Raw genomic sequence first — 27,187 nt, forward strand, 5'->3', positions numbered from 1 at the left:
TTATTTTCGTGCTTCGCAAACAAAGAACTCTCAACTCTTCAATGTCTCTGTCAGATGGCGATGACGAGATGGAAATGGACTTTCTTCGTGATCGGTACCAGGAAATGGGCAGCAGAAACTTTGAAGTGTTTTTGAGTTTCAGAGGGGAAGACACGCGTGCTTCTTTCACTTCGCATCTCTACACGGCTCTTCAGAATGCAGGAATCGTTGTTTTCAAGGATGACGAGTCACTTACACGGGGAAAGCAAATTTCACCCTCTCTACGGATAGCGATCGAAGAGTCTCGAATATCTGTTGTTGTTTTCTCGAAAAATTATGCAGAGTCGTGGTGGTGTTTGAAAGAGTTAGAGAAAATAATGGAGTGTCACAGAACCATAGGGCAAGTGGTGATACCAGTGTTCTATGACGTTGATCCCTCTAAAGTCCGTCATTAAACAGGAGACTTTGGGAAAGCATTTCAACGCCTTTTGAGCAAGATTTCGGCAGAGGAAGAAGAAAAGGTGCTGGATTGGAAGCAGCGTTGGAGGACGACACTTGGTGAGATTGGTGGTTTCTCAACGACTGAAATCCTATGTGCCAGGCAACGAAGCGCTCTCTGCTTCCTTTGATTTTTACAGCACATTGTTTCTAAGAATAACATTTTTTAAATTCACAACATGAATGTAAGTTTGAAAGGGTAAACAAGCCCCTGAAGCGTTGGAAAGAGGCACTTTCTGTGGTTGTTCAGAGCTCAGGAGTTGTAGACTTAGATCCAAGGTAATAGAAACGCTTCATACTTCATGAATTTTCTTACTTAATTAATAGTGACATTTGATTGGACATTTGATTGGACAAAAGTCACTACTAAAACATCTCATATTACATGCAAATTTTCTTACAAATTTGTTAAAAAAATTTGCAAGAAAAGACTTTTTTCTGTTATTTTTTCTAAGAATTTTAATTGACAGGTAATTCCTTCGTGGGTAATTATTTCCTACAAAATTATAGAATTCGCAAGTATTTCCTACAAAATTTGTTGCGAAAAGTGTTTTATACAAAATATTTTGCAAAAGAATTGGCAGGAATTTCCTACAAATTTTTTTTTTCATAACAAAATTTATAAGTATTTCCTACCAAAAAAAAAATCAAAACAAAATTGGTAGGAAATATGAGTTTTTGTAGTAGTGAGTACTCTACTCTTCTCTAGGATCTCTAAGGTGGACTTAAAGTTAAATATATATGATAAGATGAATGACTATTTTAGAAATTTAGAGAGAAGGCAGAGGAAAATGATTTTAGGAAGATAATGGTTTATATGAAATTAAAGTTGAATAATTAACTTACATAATCTTTATAACTTTTGTTGAATATTGAGAAAAACTATATAGGTTTAATCTCTCTTGTGTCTAAAATACACATAAGGTGAATGTATTTATAATAAAGAGTGATATAATATGACAATCAAACATAAATATGATAAATAGAAGATATTGTAATAAACAATATTAACCATATCTACAATATCAAACGATGTCTATTTTTCCTAATAAACAATAGAGGTAATATATCTAACAACTTTAATAAAATATTCGTACTTCATCTCATTTAAACCATTTCTACGCAAACAATTTAAGTCAGTCCTTACATTTTCTCTCATTTTATGAACCATTTTCATGATTTAGAAATTAAACCTATCTAAAATAGCAAGTTCTAATCAATTTGAACAAATAGTGAAAAGAAGGTTAGAAAGAGTGCCAAAGAGATTCTCTTACCACTCCTCTCCGAGAGATAATTGAAACACTTTGTGGTTTCATGTTTTACTTAACATTGCCTCTTGTACTAACATTTAGTAAATTCTTAATGTGTATAGAAGTATCAAAATGCTGAAGTCTTACAACCGCATAGAGAGCCTTGTGAAACATTGGAGAATGGCACTTTATGAGGCTGTTGGCATCTCGACATTGGTAGTCCAGCATTACAGGTAATGAAACCCCTACTTTCTCCCGTTTTTACTAAACATTGTCTCTAAAACTAACAGAAATTCATAATATGTATGAAGAGGAATAACGGATGATGAGATCAAGTACCACATGAAGCATGCTAGGGACGCACTTCGTGATCGGCTGCTGCCATCTCCGGGATTGTAATCCTCAATTCTAGGTGATGAAACACTTCTACTTTCTCTAATTATTTTTTTAGTGAAATACTATTAATGTACAGTATCATAAATGCACAAGTTTTAAATTTTGATAACCTTTTAAATCAGCCTTTTCACTGCAGTTCTTTTCCTCGTTAATTTTATCATTCAGAGGTCATGTATAAAGAATCTTATAGAAAGATAACTATTCAAAAGATGAAACCAGAGGAAATATAAATGACAATGTAATAATAATTATGGTAAATGAGTGCTGATAGAAAATATAAACTTGAAAATTCATATGAAATAATATTTATAATTAATTAGAAATTAATACTAATGGTTTGATGATATAATAGTTCTTGTTTACTTAGCTGTATTTTCAAGAAATCAAACAAACATTGGTTAAAGTACCAAGAACAAGATCATGCTTGTTTCATGTTCATAAATGGATTTGTTTTTATAAAACAAAAAAACAGGGATAAAAATGTTTCAAGAGAAGTAATTTCTACGAACTATTCAAAAAATAATCCGTTTCACTTTAGTTTTCGATTACTTACATTCTTAGTTGTGTCGCTCCAGATTTTCCCCCACTAAATTTCTTGTCCCATTCTAAAGGATAGTTATCGACACGTGCTACAAAATAGTTCTTAAAAATCAAAATAGTGCATTAGATGAATGAAGAAACACACATTTGTACAAGTATAACTTCTTACTAAAATTTTCCTTTTATTTTGATGCATATAGCACGGCTTTTTGTTGTAGGAATGAAAGCGAAGCTGTGAAAAATATTGTTAAAAATGTTACAAGTTTGTTGGACAAGACAGAGTTGTTTGTTGCCAGTAAACTAGTCGGAGTAGAATCTCGAGTGCAAGAAATGGTTCAATTGCTAGAACAAAAACAATCAAACGATGTTCTACTACTTGGGGTATGGGGGATGGGAGGCATTGGTAAAACAACTATTGGAAAAGCAATTTACAATAAGATTGGCCGTAATTTTGAGGGAAGGAGTTTCCTAGCGGATATTAGGGAGGTTTGGCGGCAAGAAGCTGGCCACGTTTGTTTACAAGAACAACTTCTATTCGATATCCACAAAGAAAACAATACAAGGATACATAACATTGAAACAGGAAAAATTATATTAAGAGAAAGACTTTGCCATGAAAGGATACTTCTTATACTTGATGATGTAAATAAATTACAACAATTACATGCTTTGTGTGGAGATCGTGAATGGTTTGGTTCGGGGAGTAGAATAATCATCACAACCAAAGACATACATTTACTTAGAGGGAAAGGAGTCGACCAAGTTTTTGCAATGACAGGAATGAATGTAGATGAATCTATTGAGCTTTTTAGTTGGCATGCATTCAAGCAAGCAAGTCCCAAAGAAGGTTTTATTGAACTTTCAAGAAACATAGTTGCTTATTCTGTGGGATTGCCACTTGCTCTTGAAGTCCTTGGGTCTTATTTATTTGATATGGAGGTAACAGAGTGGAAGAGCGTATTGGAAAAGCTTAGGAAAATTCCTAATGATGAAGTACATGAGAAGTTAAAAATAAGCTATGATGGTTTAAGTGATGATACTGAGAAAGGAATATTCCTTGATATAGCATGTTTCTTTATAGGAAAGGATCGAAATGATGTTATAAATATATTGAATGGTTGTGGACTTTTTGCAGAAAATGGGATACGTATCTTGGTAGAGCGAAGTCTTGTAACCGTGGATGATAAGAACCAACTTGGAATGCATGATTTGGTACGAGACATGGGAAGGGAAATTATTCGTTCAAAATCACCAATGGAGCTTGAGGAGCGTAGCAGGTTATGGTTTCACGAGGATGTGCTTGATTGTGTTATCAAAAGAAAGTGTAAGACCTTCATTTATTATTCTAGTATTTGAAATATATAAAGCTAATGGAAGCATTGCGCACATTTATGAGTTGGTTATTAACATTCATTTGTTCGATTCATTGTCACAAGAATTTTAAAAATTAGTTTGGTTGTGAATTGTTTGTTTCTTTCTATGTCCCAGAAAAAAGGATTTTTTTTTTTTATCAGGGTTTTAACTGCTATGTATCTTTAGCTATGCATATTTTACCGTTCCTTTTTTCTATTATAGGGAACAAAATTTATCGAGGGATTGACTTTGAAGTTACCAAGAAGTAATACAAAATCTCTAAGCACTAAAGCCTTTATGAACATGAAGAAACTTAGGTTGCTGCAACTTTCTGGTGTAGAACTTGTTGGAGATTTTGAATATCTTTCCAAAGACCTTAGATGGATTTGTTGGCATGGATTTCCTTTTGCCTTCATACCAACAAGCTTTATCAAGGAAGTCTAGTTTCTATTGAGTTAGAAAACAGTAAGATTACCATGGTGTGGAAAGGAACTCAGGTATTAATTTAGTTTTTTGAATTTCATGCGTTGTTTTTGATTTATTTAAATCATATAAGGGCATTACAATAAAACATTAACATCCCAACTAGGTTGGCATCTTAAAGTCTCATCACCACATGAAAATTCAATAAAAGAAAGTGTTTTGGTATATGTAATAGTTTCATATCGCTTAGGAGTTGAAGACAGGATAATTTAAATACACCTTTCTCCTTTCCTTCATGCCTCCAAAGCGTTTTTTAAGAATAAAACTGATAAAAACGAAAATGAAACTGATAAAAACGAAAATGTAGTTCCTAAGATAAACTTCATTCTCCTTAGTCCTCGACTTGAGGCCTTGTTTCAGTACGCCCAATAGTTGCACGACCCTTAGAGTCATTGCCTAGAGTAAATTTAAATACATCTTCATTCTCCAACCCTTGTAGGTGCCTTTTAGGGGCAAAACCGTGATAGGAGTTCCAAACTTCAAAGCAGACAATATCTTGGATGTGGTTATTGTCACTAACACGAGAAGGTAAAGCATCAAACCATAGAAAATCAAATCTATTAACAAGACCAATGTTAGCAAAACCATGGCACATCCATTACCCACTAAAGATATGAGAGACTTTAGAATCCATAACTTTGAGGATGTTAAGAGCATTTTTCAGCCTCCACAAAACAATACCAAAATTATGGAAAGCATGGCAAATCAAAGAGGAGTCACACTCAAGCTGGACATGTCCGTAATTGTTAGCTTTAGAAATCTCTATTGCAACAATGACGACCATCAACTCAGCATAAATTGAAGACTTGATGCCCAAATAGATAGTACATTCTCCAACAAATTATCCTCTACTGCACCTGAAGAAACCACTACTTGTAGCATGAATGGGATAGCCTTTAACACCTGTGCCAACATTAAACTTTAACCAGCTAACATCAGGCATAAACCAATGTTCCTGTTTAGGTCTAGTAGCTTTGTAATTTCTACTCTAAACATTGAAAAACTTAAAATTGCAAATATCAGTTATATCATTTTGTATATATTTAGAAGATCTTTTACTTGCCATCTGAATATTCCATTGAACCAAATGAAGTGTTGATTGAAAGAGGATTGGTTTTTTAAATCTCATGATTTCTAGTTTTCCAAATGATCCAAATAATAAAGGTGATAGTAGCAAACCTAATGTCACAAGTGATACGACTAACTCTTTCATATGAAAAGGACAAAATATCATTAATAGAGTGCACGAGAAATTAGGAAGAACATAATTTAACTAGGCCCAAAGATTCTTAGCAAAAACACAATAAAAAAAAAGATGAATCAGATTGTATTCGTTAAGATTGCATCAACTACAACTGCAACATAAGCTAATGCCTCTTGTCTAAAATGTTTATCAGACGGTGAACAATTATGCCACAACTTCCAATGAACTAAAGATTTAGCTGGTGGAATGATATTAGACCAAATAATCTTCCTCTAACAATGTGAAACAAAATTGGTATGAATAAAGGGATGAGTCTTCATATTAAGGAAATCAAACTCATCCATTATCCAAACAGGTTCGTCAATCGTATCAGTAATAATAAAATTGATGTTTTAAATATCTTCAATATTATTTAAAAGACTTGGGATGTACCAACTAATACCATTCAAGGCATCACAAACCCTAAACCTGAGCTTATACCTGGGGGGTTTTAGGAATGCCAAGACGCTGAAAGATAGAAATATCAAAAAGACAAGAATTATTCCAGAAATTAACATATTGACCATTACCAATGATCCGATTAGGATTTTCAATAACAACATCATGCCAATCATTAGTGTCGGGCCAAATAGATGAAGTTTTATGAAGAACAATTCTTTTATTATACTTATTTAGAAAACGTGCTCTCATAACTCGAGACCAATTTAAATTACCATAAGTAAAGCTCCAAACCAACTTAAGCATGTCTAGATTGTTTTCTTATCCAAGATTGATCACACCCAACACTCCATCATGCTTATGAGAACGGACAGTCACAATATAAGCTTTCAAGATATCTCTGGTTCAAATGTAAGTACAAATCCATCCCTCCACCCCTTTTAGAACAAATTAATAGGTCATCCATAAACCTAAAAGCTGTAAATCCCAGTGATACGAGAATTAGCTAATTGGATCCTACCCATCATACTAACAACTTACCTTTCCAAGAACTCAATTTATTTTTAATATTATCAATAATAGCTCTAAGAAATTTGGATTTATGCACACTTTTAAAAAAGGGAACACCCAAATAAGTGTTTAAACCCAAAATATCTTTAATAACTCTAGAAGGGGTTAAGAGTGTTATTTGTATAAAAAGGACTTCTACCACTATTGAACCATTGACCTGAATAGCTGCATAATACTACCAAGACTTCTCTTATTAGCCCTGCAAAAGACAAAAACATCATCTACATAGAGAGTATGAATACAGAGTATGAGAGGGAAACAAAGTACCTTTAAAATTCACCATAGGGAGGATGTGCTTCATATTAACCAAAAGTGCAACATTCTGCTTATAGATTCCTTTCACATCAGCTTCTCTCTTATAAAATGAGAATCGGTCTCTAGGTGGTTGTCTTTCATGAAAAGTAGGATTGAAAGCAATATGGAGGGTTACCTGATTATCACAATGCAACTTGATCTTATCAATTTCTTAAAATTTCGATTGTTAAAAGGAGTTGTTTAATTCACACAAGTTCAAATGTGGCTGAGCCATAGATCTATATTTAGCTTTTGCACTAGATTGGCTAACAACATTTTTTCTTGTCCTTTTAAGAGACAATATTCCCTATAATGAACAGACAATATCTTGTTGTGGATCTTTTGTCAATAGGACAACCAAGCCAATCTGAATTACAATACCTCAGGGGATCATGAAATAAGTGATCATTTAGAATTTTGGTATATATAATGAGTTTATCCAATATAAATCAGCCTGTGATTGGTTATAGTGTAAACAATCGTAATCTGTTGTTTGCTAGACAACTTACGAAGAATCAAATAGACGATCAAAGTCTAAACTACAGGTGAACAAGAGGCAATAGAAGTCGTATGACTTCTCTGATGATCGAGTCTTTGACGACTGAGGTCGTAGCATTAGAAGATTGAAGCATCGTACAACTCTAATAGCATATTGAAGGAATAGACTCACATACTTCAAAGAAAATCCTGACACATACAACCTATTTTCTGAACGATGTATGCTTATTTCAATGCAGTCAACTTAGCTACTTAGATAAAGCGTTTCTTTTTACTCATAAAAGGATTATGATAGCCATGTCAACCAAAAGTCACGAGGATAGCCATGTCTATACAAAAGGGAAAGCTAAATCAAAATATAATAGCCCAACAAAAATGGCATCATGAGTATATATGTCACATCCCACTTCACTGTTTATGACATTTTTAATTGCTTTCATTTTTTTTTTCATCTAATTTATTTCCATTGTATTTCTTTTTTTTGTAGCTGATGGAGAAGTTGAAAATTCTTAATCTTAGCCATTCTTATTATTTAACAAAAACTCCAGACTTTCTAAATTTGCCTAATCTTGAAAAGCTTGTACTCATGGATTGTCCAAGGCTGTCTGAAGTTTCATATTCCATTGGTCATCTCACTAAAGTTCTACTAATAAACTTTCAAGATTGTATTAGCCTGCGTAACCTTCCAAGAAGTATCTATAAGTTGAAATCTCTTAAAACACTCATTCTTTCGGGTTGTCTAAAGATTGATAAGTTGGAAGAGGACATAGAACAGATGGAGTCTTTGACAACCCTTGTTGCTGACAATACTGGAATAACAAGGGTGCCCTTTTCGATAGTTAGATCAAAAAGTATTGGATATATTTCATTGTGTGGTTATGAAGGATTCTCACGCAATGTGTTTCCCTCTATCATTTGGTCTTGGATGTCACCGGTAAATAGTCTCTCTTCTCGTGTTCAGACATTGGTGGACATGTCTTCTCTTGTTTCTTTAGATGTACAAAGTAGCAGTTCCAATCAGCTATCTTATATATCTGAGGAGCTTCCAAAGCTTCAGAGTCTTTGGATAGAGTGTGGCTCAGATCTTCAACTTTCTCGAGATACAACGAGTATTTTGGATGCTTTAAATGCGACAAATTCTGTAGAATCTGAGTCATCTGGAACAGTATCACAGATGCTGAATATATTTACATTAATTGAATGCAACTCAAGATCAAAATTGTTTGAGAAGACACTTTTAATTCAAATGGGAATGAGCACTACAAAAAATTATAATTTTTATGGAGGTTTATTAACGAGGGTTATGATAACCTCTTCTAACAAATACACTAACGGAGGTTTTCCAAACCTCTGATAACTAGCTGAAGTTTTTTTAATTAACCTTCATAAAGTTCATATCCCTCCTATATTTTCAGAAATCCTCTTTTTCATTCGTGGAGAGCCTAACATTTTCCCTCTTCTCTCTTGTTTTTATCCAGTGTCCTAAAAATCCTTTTGAAATCTTCACCTCTTAAAAAAAATTCATTTTCTCTGAATGAACCACTCCTCCCGATTTCTCTCCATTTCAATTTTCTTTTCTGCTATGTGAATCCCAACTTACAATCACTCTCTTCGAATCTCGTTCTCCAGACCGCATATTCCAATTGATAATGTTTTTTTTGTTCTCTTTGGCTTTTGAAATTTTCTTTTCACTCTCTCGTTAGACGTTTGTATCTAAGAACAGTTTTGCTTTCAGGTGTTGCATTTTTTCAAATTTGCGGTGCATTGTTCAGTACCTCTCGCACCCACTATTGAGGCCAGTCGCGTTCGAACTCTGGCAACCGCTATCAGTGTCGCACAAGGCGACAAGTCTCTGGTTCTAGTTTCCCTGCCGCCAAGTTTGTCGTAGAATTGGAGAGACTCTGATGGCATGCCAAAGAATTCAGTTTTTAGTACCAATGGATAAGCGACGTCAACGGTAGAGCAGTTGTCGGCAAGGTGAAATGCGAGACACGAGAAATTTCCAGAGGAGGTCGACGAGTTCGTGTTAAGGCACGATTCTATGAAGTATGAGCTTATTGATTAACCTGATTTAGGTATTAAAATATTTTTTAATTTTAACTTGAATAATTGACTGGCTCATTGATTTGTTTTGATTTTGGATGGAGTTAAAGTATAATTTAAATTTTGGAATGTATTTCGGTTTTGGTTAGCTCATTGATTTCAATTAAACTGTGTAGTTCTTATTGGGTGTACAGTGTTCAAAACTCCATTTCGATATTAGGTTTGATGGTTCTGATTCTGCTTGTAATTGTTACTGCTGTGAGAGGCACTCATGTGAACCTGACTTAGTTTGTGTTCTTGAAGATTTTGGTTTTGTCTATAACAAAGTTGTCAGGCGCAACAGTTTCTAGTTTTGTTTAGTTACTCATAAGTTGGGAATTGTGTCATATTTTAAATTTTATGATGGAATGATTGGAAAAAGAAAAGATGATGAGGTTTATTTCTCTATTTGCAGACATTCAAGCATATAATGAAGGAGCTCCAGTGGGCTATAATTATTGATTCAACTTTTCAATATAGTGGACATATATCAGTGTTAATAAGGTATGATTTTGGGATTTTTTCTTTACTTGATTGTTTTTATTTGATTTTACATATACACAATTCAACTTTTCAAGTCAAGTGCATGAAACAAAGATGAAATTGAGGACCCCCTCCATAGCCTAAGCCAATACTATTTGAAAATTTTCACAAAAAATCTTGAAAACTTCGATACTTTATCGAATTGAAGATAGAAAAACATATTATTGATTCCCAACTGAAAAGACGCAGAAAAATAGATAGATAAAAAAGCAAATTAATCACAAAAAAAATGGAAAAGTAAAATTAAAGATCGCAAACACGTTATTTCTAAAAGAAGTTGCTTTGCTTCTTCCTTCTATACCTATGTTTATCAGAAAGTGAAGAAGATATGTTAAGAGTGATTTAATAAACCAATAAATTGAATTGATATTATCAAATAATTAACAATGAGAAAGGTATTCAATCAATTGATTTTGATACACAGGTTTGGCATCAACCAAAATTCACCGAAGAAGTTTTTTTCTCTCTTTACAATGCAATGAAAGTATTATATATTTATGCATTTACTGTTATTATTATTTAAAAAGATAGACTATCAACTTTTTTTTAGTACTCTTGATTTGTCACTCAATCATTTACTTGTTTTATTTTAATAATATTTTAAATTATAACACAATTTATACTAAAAGATAAAATAAAAAGTAGTATTTACTGTTGTTATTATTTAAAAAGATAGAGTATCAACTTTTTTTTAGTATTCTTGACTTGTCACTCAATCATTTACTTGTTTTATTTCAATAATATTTTAAATTATGACACAATTTATGGTAAAAGAAAAATAAAAAGTAGCATTTACTGTTATTATTGTTTAAAAATACAGAGTATCAACTTTTTTCAGTACTCTTGATTTGTCACTCAATCATGTACTTGCTTTATTTGAATAGTATTTTAAATTATAACATAATTTATAGTAAAAGCTAAAAATAGAAAGTAGCATAAAATACAAAAACATCTAATAAAACTAAGTATTATATCTTTAATTCCAATATGTTTTTATTATTATATGTAATTAATTTAATTTTACAACAGGCTTCTGTATGCTTGCTACCTGTAAACCAATTGAAAATGTTGTCTTATTAGAAACTCAAAATCTAAAGATAAAAGTTTCTCTTTATTGAAATTCAGGTGCTTTCTCTAGGTCAGTTGTTACTTGTTAACAACAACACAGGTGCAAAAGAAACAATTGTGTCAAATGCACTGATTAGTCTCATTGATCTCATTGATTAGTTTAAGAGAGTTGATAGAAAATGGATATAAATGGTAGTTTCCTAAACTAAAATAAGTTGGTAATATGCATATAATACCAGTTTGTATATGCATTATTTACCCCTGTGTTCACTTATGTTTGCTGCATTCTTTGTTAAACAGTAAATAATTAACTTATTTCTGAATATGGTTTCGTTTTTGTTATTGTAGATGTGGTTAGTGCAATGCTCATTTGTGCCACTGGTGAAAAACTCCAGGTGGCATACAATTCAAGCTTACAATTACTTGGCCTTTGTGATTTGTCAGAGAATTCAGGTCGTTAGCATTTGCTTCCAGTATGATCTTCTGTTCAAATTTCATATGATTATGGTTGTTTGTGCTTCTCCCATTTTTATTTGTTATTTTTAAGTGATGTATAAAACTGGTGTATAAGATAAAGATATATTGTACAATCAAAGAGAGAAATTTTATTATGTGCATGTTGCATTATAAGAAAATTGTAACATGGTACTTGATGAAGATTACTGCTAGTATTAACCATTAGATATGCAAGGGGTGTCCTTTTTGACTCTTTGCTTGCTTTTCTTCCCTCTTTTGGGATAGTGTGTTAAATGTGAAAAGAAAACATAGGAAATGAAACACCTTGTCAATCATCACATGTTAATGGGGTTTTTGTGAACCAGGAAGGTATATGTTGTCTCCTGAGTTAGATTAGATAATTGATGAATTTCATGGATATAAGAAAATAATCATTCTTACATAGTGTCCAATACAGTAAGGAGGAGCACAATGGCTATTCCAATCATCCTATTCACATGTTAAATTTATCTACTGGTATAATTCCAATTAGGAATGTAATCATCATCAATATTATTATTTAAAATGTTCTTAAGTCGATTTATCATTAGTAAGTTTGATAATCCATACAATCTTAAGAACTATGTGGATCTCTTGTGTCATTTTTTGAAGCTTTTTTTATAACCTCAGAGTCATGCTATGTTTTCAGGCTTTAACTCCCTATATGCATTCTCTAGTTGGGGACTCTTCAAATAAATATATTGTAAAGCTAATGCAACCTATTATGGGTGATCACAATCAAGGAAATTTTTTCATCAATCTTTGGAGAAATGGTTTTAAGACGCCTTTCACTTACACTTGAATTTTATGTAATTTTCTAACAGGTGATGGGTAAAGAAGGTGCTGAAATTCCATCATCCACCCCAATGTTTGATAATGTCAACTTCGGCTCTGAAGCATTTGCTTAATAAATGGGCTCAAGGTCTGAATGTATGAATTTTTTTACCTATTTTTTTTATCTAATAGTTTTAAAACATTGCTCGAAAACTCCTTTCTTCAACAGGCCTATACCACTGAACTTCTTCGTGAAGAACACCAAGCTTTTGGACTCTCAATAGTAAGCATCACTAGCTCTTTTACATTGTTACTCTGAGACAAGCTCCAACTTCTCACTACCATCACGAGTTGATCACAGTGGCTACCAATTATGGACATGGTGCATCTAGGAGAAGAAGAACTAGAGTTCACAAACCAAGGTACCCCATATTTGTTTTGAAGATTTACATGTTAGAGGAAGAGGTGATATTTAGAAGAGAGAACTCAAATTTCCTTGATTGAAAATGCCAAGTACAATGAGGTATTTATAGGAGCTAATGGAGAGATCTAGACTCATTTCTAGGAGCTTCTCTAATTAATGCTCCACTATGGAATTTTCTACATCCTTCATTAATTAGGACATTCTAGAATTTCTAGACCTTACTTAGGGAAACTTAAGAGACTTCTAGATAATTCTTTATTTCAAATTACAATTAACATTTCTCCCCCTTAATTTGAAATCTTCTTTTGCACACCAATATTTGCTCTTAGCCTTTGAAAATCTTCAAACTTTAATGGCTTCGTGAAGATATCTGCAACTTGATCTTGAGTCTTGACATACTTGAGCTCCACCTCTTTTCTAGAAATACATTCTCTTATGAAATGATACCTTGTGTCTATATGCTTGCTTCGATCATGAAACACCGGATTCTTTGCTAGTGCTTGTGCAGACTTGTTATCTACGCATATCTCCGTAGCTTCCACTTGAGGTAAATGAAGTTCTTTCAATAATCTCCTTAGCCAAATCGCATGACAAGTGCATGAAGTTGCTGCCACATATTCTGACTCACATGTTGAAAGTGTGACAATGGGTTGTTTCTTTGAACTCCATGAGAAAGCACATCCTCCCATGAAGAATATAAAGCCACTAGTGCTCTTTCTATCATCAATATCTCCAGCATAATCACTATCACAAAATCCATGGAGTTTGAAATCATTAGAAAATGAATAAAATAACCCATAGTCAAGAGTACCTTTTAGATAACGGAGTATCCTCTTAGCAACTTTCATATGAGTAGAAGTGGGAGTCTCCATGAATCGACTCACTACTCCAACCGCATACAAAATATCGGGCCTTGTACATGTTAAGTATCTCAAACTTCCCACGAGGCTTTTGAATAGAGTGGGATTCTCCTTTTCTCCATCTTCAAACTTGGATAGCTTCATCCCACTTTCCATGGGTGTATTCACTGGATTGCAATCAAACATTTTAAATTTCTTCAAGACCTCCTTTGCATAGCATTCTTGAGAAATGAAGATACCTTCCTCCAATTGCTTAACCTCTAGGCCCAAATAGTATGACATGAGCCCTAGGTCTGTCATCTCAAACTCATATGACATCACCTTCTTGAATTCTTCAAACAAGCTTGGATTGCTACCAGTGAATATGAGATCATCCACATAGAGACAAACAATCAAAATATCTTCATTATCAAAAGTTTTGATATAGAGAGCATACTCGTTAAGACATCGAACAAAGCCATTATCTTGGAAGTACTTGTCAATGCGACTGTTCCATGCCCTTGGTGCTTGCTTTAATCCATACAAAGATCTCTTCAATTTTAGAACCTTATCTTCATGTCCTTCAACCACAAAGCCTAAAGGTTGCTCAATATAGACTTCTTCTTCTAGATAACCATTCAGGAACGCAGACTTCACATCAAGTTGATAAATCTTCCATTTCATTTGGGCCGCCAAAGAAATCAACAAACGGATCGTATCCATGCGAGCGACGGGTGCATAAACTTCATCATAGTCTACTCCATGCTTTTGCTTGTAGCCTTTGACAACTAGTCGTGCTTTGTATCTTTCCACCTCTCCACTAGCATTCTTCTTAGTCTTGTACACCCATTTCACTCCAATTGCTTCATGACCTTTGGGAATAGTTGTTAATTCCCAAGTGTCATTTTTCTCGATTGACTTGATCTCCTCTTCCATGGCATGTCTCCACCTTTTATCTTTTACGGCTTCCTCAAAATTCAATGGCTCACAATCTATTTGAAGGCAATATAATTCTTCAAGATTACACGTGACTTCATCAGACCTCTCATAGATGTCACGTATGTCTCTTGTCTTCCTTGGCCTTTCGCTTGTACTTTCTTCTTCTGCATGAGATGTAACAGATGGAGGGGGCGAATGAGGAGGAGTGACATCTTGAATTGCAATTTCTTGATCTTCTTCCTCTTCTTCAAGATATGGAAGAAAATCGTACGTCTTCTCTTCTTGAGCCTCCCAATTCCACACAGCTTCTTCATCAAAATCAACGTCACGACTTACTACCACTTTGCCATTGCTTGGATTGTATAATTTGTAGCCTTTAGATGGAGCATCATAGCCAACAAAGACATATTTGGCACTTCTATCATCGAGCTTCGATCTTTCTTGTTTCGGTACATGGGTGTAAGCTATACTCCCAAAGACACGCAAATGATTAACACTAGGCTTCCTTCCACTCCATGCTTCTTGAGGTGTTTGATCTTTTAGATTGGACGTTGGGGAGCGGTTAGATAAATAGACCGCACAAGAAACAGCTTCAGCCCAAAACTCCTTGGGCATATTCCTAGCTTTCAGCATGCTTCTAGCCATGTTGAGAATGGTTCTGTTCTTCCTCTCGACTACTCCATTTTGCTGTGGCGATCTAGGAACAGTCAATGGACGACGAATTCCATGAGTTGCACAAAATTCATTGAACTCCCTTGAAGTGAATTCTCCTCCACGATCAGATCTCAAAGCTTTGATTTCAAAGCCACTTTCTTTTTCAACAAGAGCTTTGAAATTCTTGAAAGAAGAAAATACTTCTGACTTTTGTCTGAGAAAATACACCCACGTTTTTCTACTGAAATCATCAATGAAGAGTAAGAAATATTTATTCTTACTGAATGATGGTGGATCGATTGGACCACACACATCGGCATGTACAAGTTGAAGAGGCTTGGTTGCTCTTGAAGCAGCTACTTTTGGAAAGCTTTTCCTCGCATGCTTTCCAAGAAGACACGCTTCACACAATTGGTTAGGACTGTTGATTGCAGGCATCCCTTTCACCATCTCCTTTTCTCCTAAACTTTTAAGAGCTGCAAAGTTTAGGTGTCCAAACCTCATGTGCCAACACCATGCTTTATCTTGTACGTTTACCTTCAAACACTTTGCTTCAATGGTTTTTAGATTCAAGATAAACATTCTATTTCTTGACATGAGCACCTTAGCAATCAAATTTTCATTTTGATCTTTAAGCCACAAACATTTATCTTTCATAAGGATCTCATATCCTTTTTCAAGAAGTTGGCCTAAACTCAAAATATTGCTTTTTAATTTAGGCACATAATAAACATCATTGATCATCTTATGACTGCCATCTTTGGAAGAAATTAGGATTGTACCTTTTCCTTCAATTCTAACTTTGGACGAGTCTCCAAAGGACACATTTCCACTCACATTCTCATTAAGCTCCACAAACTTCTCCTTGTACCCACACATGTGGTTGCTGGCACCATTGTCCAAGTACCACGAACAATTGACATCTTTATCTTCACCTTTTAGGGTTAGCAACAAGGTTGACTCTTCTTCTTCATTAATAAGATTAGCTTTTTCCTCCATTTCATTAAGACGACATTCCCAAGAGAAATGACCAAGCTTATGACAATTGTAACATTCAACTTTAGATTTGTCATACCTTCTTTCGTTTTGAGAATAGCCACGGCCTCTTCTTCTTGCTCTTCCACGGGCTCTTGATGATGAGAAACTCCTTTCTTCATTGTTTGAAGCATTGTTACCATTTCCTCTTCCTCCATATGCATGAACATGTTCTCTTTCTCCACGACCATGACCTCTTCCTCGTCCACGTCCTCGTTGACTCCTAAATCCTCCATTATTCTTCAAAGAAGCTTGAGCTTTAAGGGCTTGCTCCAATGGCTCTTCTTGTCTCCTCTTCATTCTTTCTTCATGAGCTTGTAGAGAACCTTCCAACTCTTCAAGACTCATGGAGTCAAGATCTTTAGATTCCTCAATCACACATACCACATAATCGAACTTTGGAGTCAAGGAACGAAGGATCTTTTCCATCACACGAACATCTTCTATTTTATCTCCATATCTCTTCAATTGATTGACAATTGCCTTTACTCTTGAGCAATAATCCGATATTGATTCGGATTCCTTCATCTTCAAAGCTTCAAAGTCACTCCTTAGTGATTGAAGCCTTATCTTCTTCACTTTATCGACGCCTTGGAGGGATTTTTCCAAGATCTCCCAAGCTTCCTTCGACGTAGTAGCATAGGCAACTTTCTCGAACATATGGTCATCCAAACATTGATGGATGAGAGTAAGGGCTTGTTGATCCTTCTTCCTTGTCTTCAACAAATTCTCCATCTCTTCTTGAGATAAGCTTTCTTCATCTTGAGGCTCTTCATAGCCTTTTTGTACAATATCCCACGCACCTTGAAAGCCTAATAACGCTTTCATGCGAAGACACCATTTTTCATAATTCTCATTTGTAAGACGAGGAAATTGGAAGGTAGTATACCCATTGCTTGCCATCTCTCAACTCTCTCTCTCTCTTTTTCTTTTCTCTCAACACTCCTTTTTTCTCTCTCTCAACTCTCTAGATCAAACCTGGCTCTGATACCACTTTGTTAGAGGAAGAGGTGATATTTAGAAGAGAGAACTCAAATTTCCTTGATTGAAAATGCCAAGTACAATGAGGTATTTATAGGAGCTAATGGAGAGATCTAGACTCATTTCTAGGAGCTTCTCTAATTAATGCTCCACTATGGAATTTTCTACATCCTTCATTAATTAGGACATTCTAGAATTTCTAGACCTTACTTAGGGAAACTTAAGAGACTTCTAGATAATTCTTTATTTCAAATTACAATTAACATTACAAAGTGTATTCATACGCCTTTATAGCTAAGGCTTCTTGTTGACGTAATGGATTAATGTTATGATGATAATAAACATTTGTTAAAATGATTACCATGGTATCTACACAACTCGTGGACAAGTTGTTTGAGAATCTTATCATTATATCTATTTGAAATTCTAAATTCTTGCTACCTTGAATCATTCTTGTTTTTATTTTCTTCTAATATCTTGACTTTTTTGCCTAGTTATGCTATATTGACTTCTGTAGAAAATTGACATAAAATAAAAAATGGTTTATTTATTGTGAAACAGGTTATTATTGATGGAGTAAGAATCTTTAGTGTGTGCCTTGGAAGAGATTTTGTTTCTAGTGGATTTCTACACTCTTCACTTTATTTATTGCTGGAGAATCTTAGTTCTTCAAATTACAGAGTTAGAAATTCAGCAGATTCTGTCTTGCATATACTTTCAACCACATCTGGCTTTCCAACTGTTAGTCATGGTCTTTGTTAATTTTATAATTTTTCAATGATTATTATTTATTGCTATCTTATATATATATATATATATATATATATATATATATATATATATATATATATATATATATATATATATATATATATATATATATATATATATATATATGTAGGTTGGGCAGTTAGTTTTGGAAAATGCAGACTATGTGGTTGATTCAATATGTCGACAATTACGTCATTTGGACCTAAATCATCATGTGCCAAATGTGCTAGCATCCATGCCGTCCTACATAGGAGTGGCTCACAAGATTTTGCCTCTGCTTGAGGAACCAGTATGACCATGGCCTCTTATTGCCATTTTAAGCAAACTACCTTCCTCATTGTTGGCTATGCTGCGATAATTCTTCTTTTGCAATGTGTGTCAATGGAACTTGAAATACTGGGTAGACATCAGCATCCTGATCTAACTATTCCATTCCTAAAGGTATGTTGCAAGCTACAACCTCTAAAATTGTGCTTCCATTACCTTGTTGAGTGGATTTTAATCACACTATTTCCTCCATCTTTTTATATTCATCTTCACCTGGTAGTAATAAATCCTAATTCCATCATTGAATCCAGGTTTGGAACAGTTTTTCAAAATATCTACATGAGATATTTACCACTTTTTTATTTAACGATAGATATGATAGCATTAGTTAGCACCACAATACCCAAAGATTTTATGCATTTCCTATATCTTTATATACCAACCTATCTTGGAGCCTTTTGAGGGATTTGAGGATACAAATGACAACCTTTGTTATTTTTGATTTTTGGATTCTTATTTCCGCACTTGTTTTGATTCAATTCTCTTTTCCATAATCCAATGCTATTTTTCTGCATATTTTATGTTTCTATGGATTCAGTACAATTTTGCATCATGACTTTGTATTCAGCTTGAAGATTATCAAGCTTGGCTTGATGCAGCCTTAGTTTCTCATGTTCTTGTTGAGGAGCAGCTTCAATAGCCTCTCTTAAAGCTTAGGATTACGAGCAAAGCAAATAACTTATTCATTCTCAATGATGGGTCGGTCATTTTACATATAAATCTCACCCTTATGACTTAGCAATGGCTGGATGTTGTTGCTTGAAGTTTAGACGATATTAATGTCAGAAAGACAATGAAACCCTTTTTGACTTTGGTTTTAAGTCTGGTACCATTGATTGTGACAGTATTACATGATGATTTGGTAATAATATGAAAAACTTACACAGACAAAATCAACTTATATATATAAACTATCAAAATAATCATTCGTGCATTTTTTTAAGAGCACATAATATCTCAACAATCACAAGTTCATGTAATTTTAAACCTATATCAGTTCAACCAAAGAAACTCAAGGATAAGGTGATTTCCAAGTAGGAATTAATTTCTTGGCTTCTGATCTTAGACAAGAATCATTCATGCATTTTATGCATTTGTTGCAGACTCTGCAGAACTTCCAGGGACCTTTAATAGAAGTAGTAAAATAAAAATAAGAACAAAATATACATGCTCTCCCAAGAAAAACACTACCAGTTCCTTTCATTGTGCAATTTACAAATGAAAAACCTGTGTCTTCATCTTCTGAGTTTCTGTGATGAGCTGCAATTGCTCCCCAAAACTCAGCTACAGAGTATACAACACACTCCTGGTTCCACCCACCAACAATACCAAAGTGTCAAATAACTTATTCTGCATAAACTGTTTATGGAGAACAAAGTAAACATTTGTTACTTACATGAAAGCAAAGTCAAAAGATCCTTCATTTGCAGGCTGCACCCAAACATTCAAATATGTTTTTAGATAAAACAGTAAACATTCAAATATGTTTTTAGATAAAACAGTAAACATTCACATAGTCTTAGAATCTTAAAATTTGGTTTACCTGTTACACTTTATATTGAAATCAATTAATAGTTGGAGCTATTTCACCACACTTATGTAATTATGTAATGAGATGAATTCTTTGGTCAATACTATGTTTTATTAACGGTCAAAGGTGGCGGCTTATAAAACCATCTACTCAGAAAAAAACTGTCAAATATTATATTATATATATTATCAATGTGTTATGAGCTTTGACTTTACATATTACCTGATACTAACATGAAGATGAAGAAAACATTAACCAAATGGAGAAACAAATGACTCAGATCAAGATTGATACAGAAGAATCTTATTAGACTTTCATTTGATTTGACTTTATAACAAGTATAACAAATATATTGTAATATTTCAGTAGTTTGAACGTTTAAACTTTATTATTTACTTTGAACTTATAGACTACGTTCCTTGTTTTTATGAATGTTATATCTAGTTATAAACAAATATCTAAATGTTAGAATTTTTTCATATCATATGTTTTATGAATTATATGCATTAAAAAGTATAATAAATAAAATTAAGGAAATTTAAAAAGTAAAAACATCAATAAATAATGAATTGCATTGTAGGGGTAAAAAATGAACTTTCAATACTATTATACCGTATAAAGGATTTAAAACTACATACAAGAAATAGGTACTAGGGGTTTTAAAATCTTAGATAAATACCAGGGATTACTAGGGGTTTCGAAACCGCCTGTAATTACCAGGGGTTTCGAAACCGCCGGTAATTACTAGGGGTTTGAAACCGCCGGTAATTACCAAAGGTTTTGAAACCACCGGTAATTACCAGGGGTTTGAAACCGCCGGTAATTACCAAGGGTTTAAAAACCGCCGGTAAGTGCTGCTTTACCAGGGGTCAATGAAAACCGTCAGTAATCTGTTAACGACGCTGGTTTTTCTAGGAGAAAAACAAACCGCCGGAAACTCCTTTAACGGGGGTTAAAACCCCGGAAATGCCATAAATAACCTCTAGTAAAAATTGCTTTTGTTGTAGTGGAGTTGGGAAATCTCACATTCTGAAACGGAGAATTTTACAGGTTCCTTTCTTTCTCTTACTCTCTTAAATGCATCTAATTGTAATATTTTTATGATATAAATATTTGTCAAAAATTCAGGTTAGAAAATCTACATACTTTTTGGCAGTTGAATTTAATACATCAATTATATGTGCAAGTGTATAGTATTATACGCTGTCAACTTAAAAATTTATAGATGATATTTTACTCACACTACTTTAAAATTATCATACAACAGATTTTTTAACTGCCATCATATATTCTGCCATTAAAAGTTACCATCGGCTTAAATTCAAGAAAGAGACTAATAATATGATATTCTTATGCATAACATTGAATCTTTTTAACAATTTACTTCTTTCATGCAAGTCATCATCGCTTACTTTTTTGCAAAAGATCATAATTTCAATTAATGATAAAATGAGTTATTATCTTGTTATACATAGGTTGTTGAATTTATTATAAGGCGGTATTGAGGCATCGATTGATGAACTTTTAGCATATATATCTTGATTTTTACAGAGTATGACTACAAGTGATGGTGGTGATTGTTTGCTACCTGGAGATTGTTATCTAGATTGGTTAACCTTCAACAGCGAAGGTTCTTCTGTGACTTTTGAAATTCCTCAAGTGAATGGGTGTAACTTGAAGACAATGATGTGCCATATCCATTATTCTTCCTCTAACAATATAACATCAGATGGCTTGAAAAATTTGTTGGTGATAAATCATACAAAGAGCACCATTTAGCTTTATAAGAGAACTGCGTTAGCATCATTTGAAGATGAGTGGCAAAGGGTATTATCAAAAATTTGAGGCTGGAAACAAGGTGCAAATTGTTAGGTAAACTTAAATGTGGGTAGTTGGTGTTAGGTAAACTTAAATGTGGGTAGTTGGAAGTTGTTGTATTAATTGTGAGTTAGGTAGTAGTTATATTTAATGAATGTAGTTGAAGGGTCATGTCCAAAGGCCTATAAAAGGACCATGTAGTGCTTCATTTCAATACACAACAAATCTGAATACAAAGAGTGTTTATCCAGAGAGACTTGTTTGTCAATAAATTGGCATCAGAGCTTGAGAGCCTGAGTGTTTGAGTGAGTTAGAGAGTTTGATCGAGATGGCCAACTTAGCTAACAGCATGCCCCTACCGAAGTTATCAAAAGGCGTCAGCTATGATAATTGGAGTCTTCAAATGAAGGCCCTCCTTGGTTCCCAAGAAGTATGGGAGGTGGTCGAAAATGGGCACCAAGAACCAGAGGATATTTGAAAAATGACGATAGCTCAGATTGCTACGTTAAAAGCAACACGAGCAAAGGACAAAACGGCTTTGTACGTGCTGTACCGAGCTGTTGATGAGTCCGGCTTTGAGAAGATAGCAAATGTTATGTCTTCAAAAGAAGCGTGGGATATTCTGGAGAAGGCATACAAAGGGGATAACCGTGTCAAGCAAGTTCGGCTTCAAACTCTCATAGGCGAGCTTGAAAGGATGAGGATGAAGGAAGATGAAGGGGTTGCCGAGTACGTCTCCCGAGTTGAGACCGTAGCGAATCAGCTCGGTAGAAATGGAGAGACACTGCCCGCTTGCCGAGTGGTGGAGAAAATCTTGAGGTCGTTAACCGACGACTTCGAGAATATAGTTTATGCAATAGAGGAATCCAAGGACTTGACAGCGCTCTCGGTGGAAGAGCTTGCTGGGTCGCTTGAAGCGCATGAGCAGCAGAGAAGGAAGAAGAAGGAGGACTCCCTTGATCAAGCACTCAATGCAAAGGCAACCATTAGGGAGAAGAAGGTTCCTTATACTCAGAACACTCGAGGCCGAGGTGGTAGAGGTAGAGGAGGATATGAAAAAGGTCAAGAACAGGTCGGCCAACAAAATTGGTGTGGTCGAGGACAAGGTGGAGGTCGTGGTGGTAGAGGCCGAGGAGGTCATTCGAACAACTCAGGAATTGAGTGCTTCAAATGTGGTAAGTACGGTCATTTTGCTAAAGACTGCTATTCAGGAGTCAAATGTTACAATTGTGGGAAGGTTGGACATTTCGCGAAGGACTGCTGATCTGAAAGCAAGAAGGAAACGAACTTCCTTTCTGAGGATGTTGAGAAAGAAGGAATATTGATGATGTCCAGGAGATCAGGTGCCGAGCTAAGTCCGAGTTGTTCTGACAACTCAGTTTGGTACCTTGATACAGGAGCAAGCAACCACATGTGTGGGGACGAGAATCTTTTTAAGGAGCTCACCAAAGTTGACACTGGACACGTATCATTTGGAGATGCATCAAAGGTGGCAGTAAAAGGCCGGGGTACAATCTGGTACCTGCAGAAAACAACCAAGTTGGAGAAATCAGAGATGTGTACTATGTACCCGATCTCAAAAGTAACATATTGAGCATGGGCCAGCTGATGGAGAAAGGCTACTCGGTTCTGATGAAAGACCGAGTACTATACTTGAAAGATAAGTCAGATCGATTGATTGCCCGAGTAGAGATGAAGAAGAACAGGATGTACAAGCTGGACTTGAAAATAGTCCAAGAGAGGTGCTTGAAACTTGATGTGAAGGATGAAGCTATGATGTGGCACTTCCGGTTTGGCCACTTGCATTTTGGTGGACTAGCCGAGTTGGTGAAAAAGGAGATGGTTCGAGGACTCCCGACGGTGGAGTTTGAAAAGAAATTCTGTGAAGAGTGCGTGCTCGGGAAGCATCCAAGGACCTCATTTCTGAGGACTGCCGAGTACCGGGCAAAGGAACAACTTAGATTAATTCACACAGACATTTGTGGACCAATTACCCCTGAATCTTTCAGTGGGAAAAGGTATTTCATTTCTTTCATAGATGATTTTTCAAGAAAAACATGGGTGTATTTTTTGAAAGAGAAATCCGAGGTGTTCCAAGTGTTTAAAAGGTTCAAAGCAATGGTTGAAAAGGAGACCGGCATGCCTATCAAATCTGTTAGGTCTGACCGAGGAGGCGAGTTCATCTCATCCGAGCTCATGAAGTATTGTGAGGAGCAAGGAATAAGGAGATTTCTAACAGCACCATACTCACCCTAACAGAATGGAGTAGCTGAGAGGAAAAATCGAACCATACTTGACATGGTCCGTACAATGTTGAAAAGCAAGAATGTGCCTAAGGAGTTCTGGGCAGAAGCAATGCAATGTGCCATCTATGTGCAAAATAGATGTCCACATGCTAAGGTGAACGAGAAAACACCGCAAGAAGTCTGGAGTGGAAGAAAGCCGAGTGTGTCTCACCTCAAAGTGTTTGGCAGCATTGCTTATGGTCATGTTCCAGCTCAACAAAGAACCAAACTTGAAGATCGGAGCAAGAAGTACGTGTTTATTGGGTACGATGAAAAAACCAAGGCGTATAGGTTGTTCAACCCAATAACAAAGAAGGTGATTATGAGCCGATATGTTCAAGTTGATGAAGAGAGCGAGTGGAAGTGGAACAACTCGGAGAAGGAGTCTAGAAGCTTGGAAGTAGATACACCACCAGCTGTGAGAGATCATGAGACTTCTGATGAAGAAGATGAACCTCTACATCCTAGAGCGCGAAGCTTGCAAGACATATACAACTCGACTAATGAAGTACATGTTGTATGTTTCTTGGCAGATTCAGAAGACTTGAGTTTTGAAGAGGCCGTGCAGGAGGAAAAGTGGCAAATGGCAATGAATGAAGATATCGGAGCAATCGAACGCAACAACACATGGGAGCTAACCGATCTGCCCAAAGGAGCTCGGCCTATTGGCGTAAAGTGGGTGTACAAGAAGAAAACAAACGCTGAAGGAGAAGTTGAGAGATATAAAGCTCGACTCGTAGTGAAGGGGTACAAGCAAAGGGAAGGAATAGACTATGATGAAGTATTTGCTCTAGTGACAAGGATGGAAACAATCAGGTTGCTGATTTCCTTAGCAGCTCAACACAGATGGACAATCTTGCAGATGGATGTGAAGTCAGCATTTCTTAATGGAGTCTTGGAAGAAGAAGTATATGTTGAACAACCACTTGGATACATGCGAAGAGGCGAAGAAAAGAAAGTCTTGAGATTGAAGAAGGCACTTTATGGCCTGAAGCAAGCTCCACGAGCATCGAATGAAAGAATCGACACTTACTTCAAGAAGAATGGGTATGAGCAGTGCCCTTATGAACATGCTCTTTACATAAAGAAGAAAGGAGAAGATGTGATGTTCATTGCCCTCTATGTCGATGATCTTATCTTCACGGGGAATAATGCTGAGCTAATTGAAGCATTTAAAGAAGTGATGAAGAAGGAGTTCGAAATGACCGACTTAGGTTTTATGAAGTATTTCCTTGGTTTGGAAGTCATTCAAGGGAAGGACGGTATCTTTGTGTCGTAGGAAAGGTATGCTGAGGATGTCTTAAAGAAGTTCAAGATGACGAGTTGCAACCCGGTTTCCACCCCTATAGAACCGGGCACAAAACTTTCTAAGTATGCAGATGGAGACCGAGTTGATGCGAGCAAATACCGAAGTCTGATTGGAAGTCTCAGGTATCTTACAAATACCAGACCAGATTTAATGCTGAGTGTTGGAATAACAAGTCGGTATATGGAGGAACCGAGGTATACTCATTGGAAGGCCCTAAAGAGAATTCTAAGGTATGTGAGAGGAACTGTGTCACTTGGTTTGATGTATAGTAGGACGGATGAATACCGACTAGTCGGCTACTCAGACAGTGATTGGTGGGGAGATGTCGATGACCGGAAAAGCACGTCTGGATATGTATTCTTCATGGGGAGCACGGCGTTCACCTGGCTTTCAAAGAAACAGCCCATTGTAACATTGTCAACATGTGAAGCAGAGTACGTTGCAGCATCCTGGAGTGTTTGCCATGCAGTTTGGCTTAGAAACCTTCTAAGCAAACTGGAATTAAAGCAAGAAAAGGGGATTATGATCCGAGTTGATAACAAGTCGGTCATTGAATTGGCAAAGAACCCGGTCAATCATGAGAGAAGCAAGCACATTGATGTTCGGTTTCACTTCATCAGAGAACAAGTGAAAGAAGGAAATGTAGAGTTGGAGCACGTCGAAAGTCAAGCACAAGTTGCATATATGTTTACAAAGCCGCTGCCATCCTCTTTGTTCGAGAACAATAAGATGATACTCGGAATGAAGGACAAGAAGATCATTTAAGTTTACGGGGGGATTTTGTTAGGTAAACTTAAATGTGGGTAGTTGGTGTTAGGTAAACTTAAATGTGAGTAGTTGGAAGTTGTTTTATTAATTGTGAGTTAGGTAGTAGTTATATTTAATGAATGTAGTTGAAAGGTCATGTCCAAAGGCCTATAAAAGGATCATGTAGTGCTTCATTTCAATACACAACAAATCTGAATACAAAAAGTGTTTATTCAGAGAGACTTGTTTGTCAACACAAATTGTTGTTGTTTTCTAGAGCACAATAACGGTTAACAAGACGACAATTTATCTTATACACTAGTGCAGTAAGGGCTTTTGGCCCCGGTTGTTTTTGATATTCTGCCCCGGTTTTAGAACCGAGGCATATTGGGATGAGGCCAAAAGGGTTGATTTTTGGCCTCGGTTGTCCACCGAAGCCATAGTGGTGTTTTTCTGCTCCGGTCACACCTGAACCGAAGCCATAGATCTACTTTCCAGATCTGCTTCCCGGCATTCCACATCTGCTTCCCGACATTCCAGATCTACTTCCCAACGTTCCAGATCTGCCAGATGCGTGTTTTAGTTGGCTGTGTGAACGTCGTTTATGCAGATCTGTCTTGATGATGTAGTTGCATGAGGTAGACTCTCAAGAGAGGCTTCGTGTGAACATGGAAGAGTGCTTCGTCAAAGGTGTTCGACTCCAAGCGCGGTGGTGGGCTGCGTTTCATTCGACTCTAAGCTCTGCAGTGGAGGTTTCGTTCTTCTCCTTCGAGGCATGGTGGACCTGCTACGTTTTTCGTGGATGAGGTGCTGCAATGGCTTCGTGAATGGTGGCTGGTCTGATGGAGGTGCAGGTGGCTTGGAGAGAAATGGAGCGGCAGAGAGAAATGGATGAGGAGATAGAGGCGACGAAAACCCACGAACGACGACGACAGCTGGTCGGCGACAACGTCGGAACTGGTGGTGGCAGAGGGTGGCGTAGCGTTCGTGCAGAGAGAATTGGGGAAGAAGATGAATAATGATCGAGATTCGCGAATTGGGGATTTTAACAGGATTTATGGC

The 27,187-nt window shown here is 35.9% G+C and overlaps 1 long non-coding RNA gene and 1 pseudogene across 1 annotated transcript; one reads left to right on the forward strand and one right to left on the reverse strand.

The window, feature by feature from the left end:
- LOC114166447 lies at positions 1 to 26,447 on the forward strand (annotated as a pseudogene).
- Positions 18,945 to 20,061, reverse strand: LOC114166448. The gene is made up of 3 exons (XR_003599930.1): positions 19,979 to 20,061; positions 19,832 to 19,866; positions 18,945 to 19,741 (listed from the first exon to the last, which is right to left on the reverse strand). It is a non-coding gene; the product is annotated as an uncharacterized LOC114166448 (long non-coding RNA).
- Positions 26,448 to 27,187: the final 740 nt, after the last annotated feature.

The sequence above is a fragment of the Vigna unguiculata genome, chromosome 10 (genome assembly GCF_004118075.2).
Source record: "Vigna unguiculata cultivar IT97K-499-35 chromosome 10, ASM411807v1, whole genome shotgun sequence".
NCBI classification, from domain to species: domain Eukaryota; kingdom Viridiplantae; phylum Streptophyta; class Magnoliopsida; order Fabales; family Fabaceae; genus Vigna; species Vigna unguiculata.